At 43.7% G+C, this 11,689-nt stretch overlaps 1 pseudogene across 1 annotated transcript; it reads left to right on the top strand.

Annotated features, from left to right (window-relative positions):
- Window positions 1-9,268: 9,268 nt before the first annotated feature.
- On the top strand, window positions 9,269-10,861 carry LOC308694533 (UDP-glucuronosyltransferase 2C1-like; annotated as a pseudogene). The gene has a single exon. The product of its transcript is annotated as a UDP-glucuronosyltransferase 2C1-like (transcript).
- Window positions 10,862-11,689: the final 828 nt, after the last annotated feature.

The raw sequence follows: 11,689 nt of genomic DNA, 5'->3' as shown, positions 1-11,689 counted from the left end.
GGATAAACACACATCTGTTCATCTGACCCTGTAACATCCAGACAGGATTCACAAAACCTCAGTGATTTATGAGCTCAACACTACATTTACATGTTGAGGTTGTTTTAACTTTTTATCCAACATAAATGTTCCTCAATTTATCAACATTAATGGACAAATAAAATAGATAACTTATGTTTATTACTTTCTAGATTTGTTCTACATAATAGCACACATTCATCACTCAGATGTCTATTTCATGTTGCGATGTGTTCTTCTGCAATACTTACTGAAGATTTTCCTGTCAGATGTAAATGGACATTTAAAATAAGCGTCTTTAAGATGTATATGGTTTATGTAAATCCACTTTAGAGAAGTAACTTACGTGTCCACGTAAGGACACGTAAGTTACTTCTCTAAAGTGAATTTACATAAACCATATACATCTTAAAGACGCTTATTTTAAATGTCTATTTCATGTTGCGATGTGCTCTTCTGCAATACTTACTGAAGATTTTCCTGTCAGATGTAAATAGACATTTAAAATAAGCGTCTTTAAGATGTATATGGTTTATGTAAATCCACTTTAGAGAAGTAACTTACGTGTCCTTACTGGAGCTCCGCTGTTAGCTATACATAATAAAACGTTTTTTTTTTACAGCAAAATCACAACTATACTATACTGTGTAACGTCTTTACACCTTCAACAATTCAACAGTTTACTCTACAGTAGTTCAACACATGCAATTTTAACACAAGGAACCGTGTTTACTCACATTTGAAAGCACCCGCGTCGCCGATCTCTGCGATGTTTGATAATGACGTATCCTCTCGCGTGGCCTCCTGGGATAGAAAAGTATCCATCGATTGAGCACTCGAAAATCTGTCCGGAAGCAGTAAGCCATCCGGGAACTTCTCGCCTACTCTTTTATGAATACTGATGTTTCGAACGTACTGCTTCCTTCACGTACTGTTTTCGCCTACTATATACTATATCACATTTAGTCTAGAAATGTCTCAACATGGGGACTAGAGAGCTGTCAGTCAATAAATGGGAAAACAAAGTAACCTGCGTTACTTATTTGAAAAAGTAACTCAGATATTTTGTTGTAAATTTTAAAAGTAGTGGATTACTTTACTAGTTACCTCAAAAAGTAATCAGATTACGTAACTCAAGTTACTTGTAATGAGTTACCCCCACCAATGCTAATAGTACACTTAAACGTATACTTTATAGGCATGTGCTGGTATTCGGTAATGCGATAAATCGCGGTAATGAATATGCACGATATTGTTATCGTGGGCACTTCAAAATACCGTGAAAAATAATAGATCAGAATTTATATTTATAGAACGCGTATTAGCTTATTTTCCATCAACCGCTTAAACAAACACTGCATATGCTGCGCGAAACACGTGCGCACTCTGATGTAAACAATCCCCACATGTATTAGCACTGTGTGCATGCGGCGCAGTGCGCACTCTAGTCTAATATAAACAACCCTCACAAGGAGAAGACGCACGGCGGAAGGAGGAACGCTGCCGACGATTTATCCCCCTTCTAAAAGCAGGGCTGTCAATACGCATTCAGCGTGAGACTCACGCAATAGCGTGCCGCACGAGTGCTATTTTTAGGCCGCAAGGCCGCGTGACGTCAGCAACGTAAACCGGAAGGGGGTCAACATAGAAGCGCGCTCGCTTATGATTCATGCTAGTACTGCTTGTTTTCTGCCGGTTATCCCTCAAATAAGAACATGCCGAGTAAACACTGCTGCTATGGAACTTGCAGAAACGACTCCAGACACTGACCGTCCACAAGGATGTATTCTTTATTCGTTTCCCGAAGCCAAAAACCCAGAGGGATAAATGTGAACTACTTTTTCTGTAGTAAGGAAACAGCCTTAGGGGGGAGGGTAAAATAATTGAGAGAATTTAGATTTGATATTAATTAAAAATTAAGTGTTGTTGGTTGTGACCAAGTAGCATTAGCGATCGCTAAACAAAAAATAAATACATTAATAATAATAATATAAATTACCCCCAACAACTGTCATACGTAAGACAACCAGAGGACATATAGTATATATGACAGACAGGACATAGGGTGGTAAAAGATAGCTTGTTGAAACTGCAAAATGTCACTGTCAGTGGCGTAAGGCGATGTTTTTTGGGGGAGAAATTCTGTCGATAACAATAATCTACCTCTGGATCAGGTCGGCTCTTTTTCCCGTCTTTTTCAGCCCTCTACACTCAAGCCATCTCTTCAATTGAATATTTGTATGTTCTTCTACTTCTATACCAGTGAATTTGGCACCGGGGACATCATTCTCGGACAGAGTTAGCAGGTTTAGCTCAGTAGACATCTCGTCCGTAAACTGTTTACATGCGTCTAGCATGAGTGACACGCGCGAGTTTGACCCCCCTAGCAACCGTCGCTAGCTTAATGAATATTAATGAGAAAAGGTGACGTATATCGTGCGGTACGCTATTTACACTTTTCAAATGCTCTCGCGCCACATGCAGTTTCTCACGCAGAGAAAAATCGCGGAGCAAAGAGGACACGGAGACCGACAGACTAGACAGAGCAGGTTATTATGGTATGAAAACAATTCTCAGCTCTCATGTTCTGTCCATTTTTTTACGAAATTCAGACAATAAATACTGTTTTGGTGCTTGTAAATGTGACTTGACAGATCACTGTAGCGCCTCAGTTCAAGTACACCGATCATCTGTTACTTTTTATTTAAAGATACAGTAGGCTACAACTTACCGAAAGGTATATATGCCTCATACATAATATCGATCATTCAGTGTTTTTCAACCACGGAAAGAGGTCAATAAAACTGCAGGTGAACAATTATGTCACAGAAGGTTACATTTACCTTAGGAAAGCCATTTAATGACCAACACGTTAGTTGACTAGAAAAAAATAGCTATAGAGAGGAGTATTTTGCTAAATATGTGCACTATATTACATGTATTATATTTTTACTTGTGTCATAATTGTTATTATAATGAAAACCAAATTATATTTAATTTAATTAGTTAATTTTTAACCTTTAATAATACCAGCTGACAGGGCTCTCTGTATGTTTACAGCATTATGTGAGATATATTTTTTCTTGAGAAAAATTAACGTCTATCTACTGTAGCCTACCTAATATTTATCCAAAAAGTCAATACTGAATCAAGATTGAAATCAAATCCCAAGAATTGAAAGCGTGAAAATTGTGTAAAATTCTATTTAGTTACCAAATGTTTTGACAATCACTATTGTAAAGCAAGTAGTTTTTTTTCTACATCCCCCCCCCCCCCCCACCAATCCATCCATTTCTCTTGAGCAATTAAAATATCGTGATAATAACGTATACCGTGGTAAAAGCTCAATCAATTAATCGCAGCATGAAAAGTTGATACCGGCACATGCCTAATACTTTATATAATAAAAAGTGGGCCAATTTAGTCCCAAGTAGTATTGAAATACTTCACTTTCAAGTTTACTACTAGTACATTGATATTAGTATACTTACTACATAAAATATACTTAAAAATATACTTGAACACTAAAGTATACTAATAAAATGAACTTGAAGTGTACTTCTTTTTTGTAAGGGTAGTAGAATCATGACTCAGAATAACAATAACTTTAACAAACACACAGAGAATACACAGGCATATACACGGAGAAATATCACACTAACTACTCACATCATGAAATATGAGAACCAACAATGAACTGAATGAAACAAGGAGTATAAATACACAGGAAAATGAGATTGTCAGGGTTCTGCCCTGTCAGCTTTGTCTGTGTTGTCTTTGTTTTATGTCTCTATGTTTGTGTTGTGCTTTAACACATGGCTGTGTCTTTGTTTGTGTTTGCCATGTGCTCCTCTGTCCTTTCCTCCTTGTTTCCCGTTACCACGCCCCCTTGTTTAGTTGAGTCCTTGTTTGAGTGTTAGCACCTGTCGTCTCGTTAAGTCCTTGTTTGTCTGAGTGTGCTCACCTGTTCCTCATGTTCTTAGCTCCCTTTATATGTTTGCTCTTTCCCTCTTGTATTTGCCAGTTCGTTAATTGTTGTACCACAGAGTACTATGTTGTCTCAGTATCGTTTTGCTCAAGTCTGGTTTCTCTCAAGTCTTTAGTGTTTTGTTGTAGAAGTTTGTCAGTGCTCTGGTTACTGCCATTGGCTTTGTCCGTCTTGTTCTCTGTTCCAGTCCTGTCTTAATCCTGTCCAGCGAGCAGCCTTGTTCTGAGCCTGAGATACCTGAGTGTCAAGCTGTAAGGAGTCAAGCTGTAAGAAGTTCCTGTCTGGCTTTGGCTGGTTACCTCTGGTCTCACTCTGATCTGCCATTTCTTCACTCCGGCCTACGGATACCTCATTACATCTGCTGCTCTGCTGTTGGCATTGTCTCATCTCTACCTATTGTTTGGATTGCTACCTTCTCCTACCTCGTCGTGTTATCTGTTTATCAATAAAGCTGTTAATTGTCATCCTGCATTTGAGTTCTCCTTCACAGATCCATAACAGAACGAACTGGCCACTACAGGACTCAGCAGGATGAGCATCAAGGTCCTGCCACCCGCCAACATGCAAGAGAGATTGGCCCGTCATTGTAGTCTCACCGCTCTTCGCCAGGATGGCTTAGGAGTTGGGGGCTTTGCCCAGATGTTTTGGACCTGGTCTAGGGGGCTAGATTATAATGATGCAGCTCTCAAGGATATCTTTAACTCCTGCCTGGATGACCCCTTGCCTGCATGGGAGATGGATTCTCTCCGTGTTCTGGATTTCTGGGGTTTCGTTAGTTACCTTGGTAATCGCAGTAAGTGGGGAATGCCGCCAAGCCCACCTGCATCTGCCTTCAACTTTCCCCGCCTGTCTCGTCACATTTATGATCCTCCTTTGGCTTCTACGAGAAGACTGAGATCCAGACGGAATAGGGCAGTCCAGTTCACCACATCAACCTCAGAGCCAGTCAAACCAACCCTCACCACTTCTCAGAAATCCAGGTCAGTCCCTATCACTTCAAGATCTGACTCACTATCTGTTTTTCAAGACACAGCTAAGTCAACTGCTGCCATCTCTCAGTCAACTATGCCAATCACTTCAAGATCTGACTCACTATCTGTTATTCAAGACACAGCTAAGTCAACTGCTGCCATCTCTCAGTCCACTATGCCAATCACTTCAAGATCTGAATTACTATCTGTTATTCAAGACACAGCTAAGTCAACTGCTGCCATCTCTCAGTCAACTATGCCAATCACTTCAAGATCTGACTCACTATCTGTTATTCAAGACACAGCTAAGTCAACTGCTGCCATCTCTCAGTCAACTATGCCAATCACTTCAAGATCTGACTCACTATCTGTTATTCAAGACACAGCTAAGTCAACTGCTGCCATCTCTCAGTCAACTATGCCAATCACTTCAAGATCTGAATTACTATCTGTTATTCAAGACACAGCTAAGTCAACTGCTGTCATCTCTCAGTCAACTATGCCAATTACTTCAAGATCTGACTCACTATTTGTTATTCAAGCTACAGCCAAATCAACTGCTGTCGTCTCTCAGACAGATATGCCAGTTCCAGTCATTTCAAGATTTGAGGTACCATCTGTTATTCAAGACACAGTCAAATCTACTGCTATCACCTCTCAGACAATAACGCCAGTCAATTCAAGATCTGAGTCTCCACCTGTTCTCCATGACACAGCCAAGTCAACCGATGTCTTCCCTCAGTCAATTATGCCTGTTCCAGTCATCTCTGAGTCTGTCGACTTAACCTCTGTTTTCCCTGTTACTAACGAGAACTATCCTGTGTCTTCAGAGCCTGTTCAATCTGTTTCAGTCAGTGCTGATTCTACGAGGGTTACTGCTTCTCCGCCTGGGTTGGCCGAGTTGGCTACAGATACTACAGAAGGAGCCCAGCAAGCAGTATCAGCTCGTCGCAAGAGAAAGAGGAGAGGGGTACGTGCTGAACAGTCTACATTTCTCCATTCCCAAGCCCCAGATCCAATGGTTTCTGAGGTGTCAAGCCAAGTGAGTTCTATTCCCATGCCGTTGATAAGCGATGTCATTCCCACAGAGACAACCTCTACCAGTCCTGTTATGTTTACTGATCCCAGTCCTAAGATGCCTATTGTCATTGCTGCAGAGGCTTTATATGAACTTCTAACTAGTCTTGTCAAGATCCTAGAGATGCCTGTTAATCCTGTCTTGTCCACTAGTTCCAAGCCTGCTATTGAGAGGGCGTTAACTGAGCCCACTGCTGTTAATGAGCGGGCGTTTCCCGAGCCCGCTGCTGCTACAGAGAGGGCGTTTCCCGAGCCCGCTGCTGCTACAGAGAGGGCGTTTCCCGAGCCCGCTGCTGCTACAGAGAGGGCGTTTCCCGAGCCCGCTGCTGCTACAGAGAGGGCGTTTCCCGAGCCCGCTGCTGCTACAGAGAGGGCGTTTCCCGAGCCCGCTGCCGCTACAGAGAGGGCGTTTCCCGAGCCCGCTGCTGCTACAGAGAGGGCGTTTCCCGAGCCCGCTGCTGCTACAGAGAGGGCGTTTCCCGAGCCCGCTGCTGCTACAGAGAGGGCGTTTCCTGAGCCCCCTGCCGCTACAGAGAGGGCGTTTCCCGTGCCCGCTGCAGCTACAGAGAGAGCGTTTCCCGTGCCCGCTGCAGCTACAGAGAGGGCGTTTCCCGTGCCCGCTGCCGCTACAGAGAGGGCGTTTCCCGAGCCCGCTGCCGCTACAGAAGGGGCGTTTCCTGAGCCCTCTGCCGCTACAGAGAGGGCGTTTCCCGAGCCCGCTGCTGCTACAGAGAGGGCGTTTCCTGAGCCCGCTGATGCATCTGAAAGCGCTGTCCCAGAGCCCACAGATGCGACTGAAAGCGTTGTCCCAGAGTCCGCAGATGCTACTGAAGGCACTGTCCCAGAGTCCGCTGATGCTACTGAAAGCGCTTTCCCAGAGTCCGCTGACGCTACTGAAAGCGCTGTCCCAGAGTCCGCTGACGCGACTGAAAGCGCTGTCCCAGCGCCCCCTGATGCGACTGAAAGCGCTGTCCCAGAGCCCGCTGATGCAACTGAAAGCGCTGTCCCAGAGTCCGCTGATGCTACTGAAAGTGCAGTCCCAGCGCCCGCTGATCCTACTGAAGATGCTGTCCCAGCGCCCGCTGATGCTACTGAAAGGGCTGTCCCAAAGCCCGCTGAAGCTACAGAAAGCACTGTTTTCAAGCCTTCTGCTCCAGTCTGCACAGCCCAGGAGGGTGTCCCCGTGCACGTCTGCACAGCCCAGGAGGGCGTCCCCGAGTCAGTCCCCGTGCATGTCTGCACAGCCCAGGAGGGTGTCCCCGTGCACGTCTGCACAGCCCAGGAGGGCGTCCCCGAGTCAGTCCCCGTGCACGTCTGCACAGCCCAGGAGGGTGTCCCCGTGCACGTCTGCACAGACCAGGAGGGCGTCCCCGAGTCAGTCCCCTTACCTGTTTCCAAGACTTTCCCCGATCCTACCAGCCCTGTCTTCGCCCCCAGACCTGTCAAGCCCCCTTGGAGGCCCAGACCAGCTAGGCCAGTTCCTGGTTCCCAGAGTGCCTCTAATCAAGTTCCCATTCCCCCCATCCCTCCCTCTGTGTTCCCTGGTCAGTTTGGGACTTCAATGTTTTCACCCCACCCACCTCCCCAGTTGTTGCCCCCGTGGACTTCTATGCCTGTTTTGGACGCCTGGAGGCGTCCATTAGAGAGGGGGTACTGTCAGGGTTCTGCCCTGTCAGCTTTGTCTGTGTTGTCTTTGTTTTATGTCTCTATGTTTGTGTTGTGCTTTAACACATGGCTGTGTCTTTGTTTGTGTTTGCCATGTGCTCCTCTGTCCTTTCCTCCTTGTTTCCCGTTACCACGCCCCCTTGTTTAGTTGAGTCCTTGTTTGAGTGTTAGCACCTGTCGTCTCGTTAAGTCCTTGTTTGTCTGAGTGTGCTCACCTGTTCCTCATGTTCTTAGCTCCCTTTATATGTTTGCTCTTTCCCTCTTGTATTTGCCAGTTCGTTAATTGTTGTACCACAGAGTACTATGTTGTCTCAGTATCGTTTTGCTCAAGTCTGGTTTCTCTCAAGTCTTTAGTGTTTTGTTGTAGAAGTTTGTCAGTGCTCTGGTTACTGCCATTGGCTTTGTCCGTCTTGTTCTCTGTTCCAGTCCTGTCTTAATCCTGTCCAGCGAGCAGCCTTGTTCTGAGCCTGAGATACCTGAGTGTCAAGCTGTAAGGAGTCAAGCTGTAAGAAGTTCCTGTCTGGCTTTGGCTGGTTACCTCTGGTCTCACTCTGATCTGCCATTTCTTCACTCCGGCCTACGGATACCTCATTACATCTGCTGCTCTGCTGTTGGCATTGTCTCATCTCTACCTATTGTTTGGATTGCTACCTTCTCCTACCTCGTCGTGTTATCTGTTTATCAATAAAGCTGTTAATTGTCATCCTGCATTTGAGTTCTCCTTCACAGATCCATAACAGAGATAGGAGGAAAAATAATACTTTTGTGTTCTCTCATAAAACATTTATGTTCTCACCCAAATGTACTGTGTTCCCTGAGAAACTTTGTGTTCTCTCACAAAACATTTGTAATGATTCTACCTGCCTGTCTCACTCTGAAAGAGTACTAGCCTGACGTCGTCATACTCAGATTCTAGTCAGAATGTGAGTCTGTTACTGCTCCATTGGGCTGTGATTAAGGGGCGTGTTTCAACCGACTCAGGAAGGAAAATGCCTCTGCACTCAATTGGATAGACCTACAACCAATCAGAGCAACAAAGTAAGTTTTCATTCATGTTTCCGATCGTCAAACAGGGTGAGTACTTTGGGTTCGGGCCGAATACCGAGCTCGGAGCCTCTCCTCGGACAGCACGCCAAATATGCATTTATTCTATCTGACTTATTTGTAAGTGTGAACTCGTGAAATCTCAATTCTCCAGCGGCAGTCATTTTTGTTGTTAACGAATTCAACCCAAGCGCTCGTTGGTGACGTAGATGATTACATTGCTCATCTGTCCATCATTGTATAAAGCCCGCCCTGACAATTTGATTGGTCCGAACAATTTTTGTTCGGGCATAATAGCTCCTCAACGGATCGAGTCCAGACCGAACTTCCCGACCTAAAATGTTTGTGGGCGGGGCTAAGTTCGGCTGGCATCCAGGCTACAGGTCCCGGATGAAAAAAGTGTCCCTTTCATAACGTCATCTCTACTGCACAGTGTCGACAACATATAAAAATTTAATATTATACAAATTTATATAATCCAATTATTTTATCATTTACAGGCAAGATGACTCAATTTTCTTGGAACACCGTTTCTGTCTCTCTCTGGATAACAGTCGTAGTCCTTTTTGGTTGTCTCTGTGATGGTGGCAAAATCTTGGTGTTGCCTGTGGAGGGAAGTCACTGGGTGAACATGGACATCCTCATCAAGGCTTTACATGGTCAAGGGCACAGCATTGATGTAATACGCACCTATAATAGCTGGTTCGTAAAGGAGAATTCAACTTATTACAACTCTATAACCATACCTAACACCAAAGGAATGGATGAAGAATTTATCGACCATATCCTCTTCAAAATGATCGACTATGAAAGAGGAAAGAGCCAGCTGAGCGCTTTACAGCTGCATTCATATGTAGCCAAAGCTATTCATAAAACTCATGAAATGATATGTCAGCTTATAACAAACATATTTGAAAGTGCAGAGATTCTGAAGACACTGAAGGAAAAGCAGTATGATCTGATGCTTACTGATCCGTCGTGGGGTGCAGGGATTATCCTGGCTCATGAACTCAAGTTACCCATGGTATATAATGTGAGATGGACCGCTACTGTAGAGGGACACTTTGACGTCGCTCCCTCACCAATGTCTTACATCCCTATCACAGGATCTGGAAACACTGACAAGATGAAATTTTTCCAACGAGTAAAAAACGCTTTCTTCTATTTGCTAATGGACATTCAGAACAGACGTTTTAATTTGCCATTGTACCAAACATTATGTGATAAATATTTTCATCCGCCTGTAAGTTTTTATGAACTTCTCCAGGGGGCTGATATATGGCTTATGAGGGTTGATTTTGTTTTTGAATTTCCACGTCCAACAATGCCAAATATTATCTACATTGGAGGCTTTCAGTGTAAACCAGCAAAGGCCCTTCCACATGATCTGGAAGACTTCATGCAAAGTTCTGGAGAGCAGGGAGTCATCATCATGTCTTTAGGGTCATTTATCAGTGTCCTACCAGATGATTTTACAGAAGAAATAGCTACTGCTTTTGCTCGGCTCTCGCAAAAGGTGATTTGGAGATACACTGGAAAGAGACCATCTACTTTGGGGAACAACACATTACTGGTTGATTAGATGCCACGGAATGATCTTCTAGGGCATCCAAAGACTAAAGTTTTTGTTGCACATGGAGGAACCAATGGGGTTCAAGAAGCTTTGTACCATGGTATTCCAGTGGTTGGAATTCCATTCTTTTTTGACCAGTATGACAATCTTCTTCGTTTGCAAGACAAGGGAGGAGCCAAGATTGTTTCCATCGCAACTTTAGATAAAAACACACTGCATGCAGCCATACAGGAAGTAATCAATGAACCATCTTACAGACTGAATATGCAGAGACTCTCTCATCTGCACAGAGACAAACCAGTTAAACCTTTGGACAACGCACTCTTCTGGATTGAGTTTGTAATGAGACACAAAGGTGCTGCTCACCTCCGTACAGAGTCCTACAAACTGCCTTGGTACTCCTATTACTCAGTAGATGTTGCAGTTACATTGTTTGCAGTTGTTCTGATATTCACTCTATCTATATTTTTAACAGGTCGATATCTGTGTGTCAAGTGCTGCAGCAGAAAAAGGAAAACTGAGTGACATTTGATGTTGATCACTTACAACTAATATAAAATTATTTGACTGTTGTTACCGTTTAATGTACCCCCTATTTCACAGCCTGGAATAATGATTTAATGATGAAAAAACAATAACAATAGGCCATTGTAGAACATGTGTATGAGAAGATGTGTTTGATCTAATTCAGTGGCTCCCAAACTGGAGTACGTGTTACCCGGGGTCCGTGAGGTGACGGAGGGGGTACATACAGGTGGCCCAGTAGTGCACAACACATGAAATTTAAACAACACATCGTAAACAAGCCACAACACAATGAGAGCACCACAACACAATGAAGTGCCATAACACAATGAAATCGGAAACACATTGGAAACAAGCCAAAACACAATGGATATGGTCCTTTGTGCATAGGGGTAGAGGTAGGGGTGGGGGTAGGGGTGGGGGTGGGGGTGGGGTGAAGCCTCCTCCAAGGACAAGTTAGTTTACTATTAACTTTTAAGGCTAAATGTGCAGGCTAACTAGTTAACATAACCTTGTGTAAATTTGACAGTTTAACCCTCTGGGGCCTAAGGTGTTTTTGGGGTCCTTGAGATGTTCTGACATGCCCTTACATTTGTGCTTTTTTCAGTTGCTTATAAACATATTAATGGCAAAGGTATAATTACACTCTATTTAGCACAAACAGGGCTACCATAATATGTGAGCAACATGTATGTACATGTTTGTATTTTTGAGAAAATAATGTTTATGCATGGTTATTGAAAAAACTAAAAATGTAAATGTCTGAAATAAGGCCACAAAACACATACTAAATATGTGTCCACAAGACTTTTGACTAGAGTTGTCGCC

This window comes from Scardinius erythrophthalmus (assembly GCF_964197995.2).
Source record: "Scardinius erythrophthalmus genome assembly, chromosome: 8".
Classification (NCBI taxonomy): Eukaryota; Metazoa; Chordata; class Actinopteri; order Cypriniformes; family Leuciscidae; genus Scardinius; species Scardinius erythrophthalmus.
Note: the sequence above shows the minus strand (reverse complement) of the source record. Positions and strands in the feature narration are given on the sequence as shown.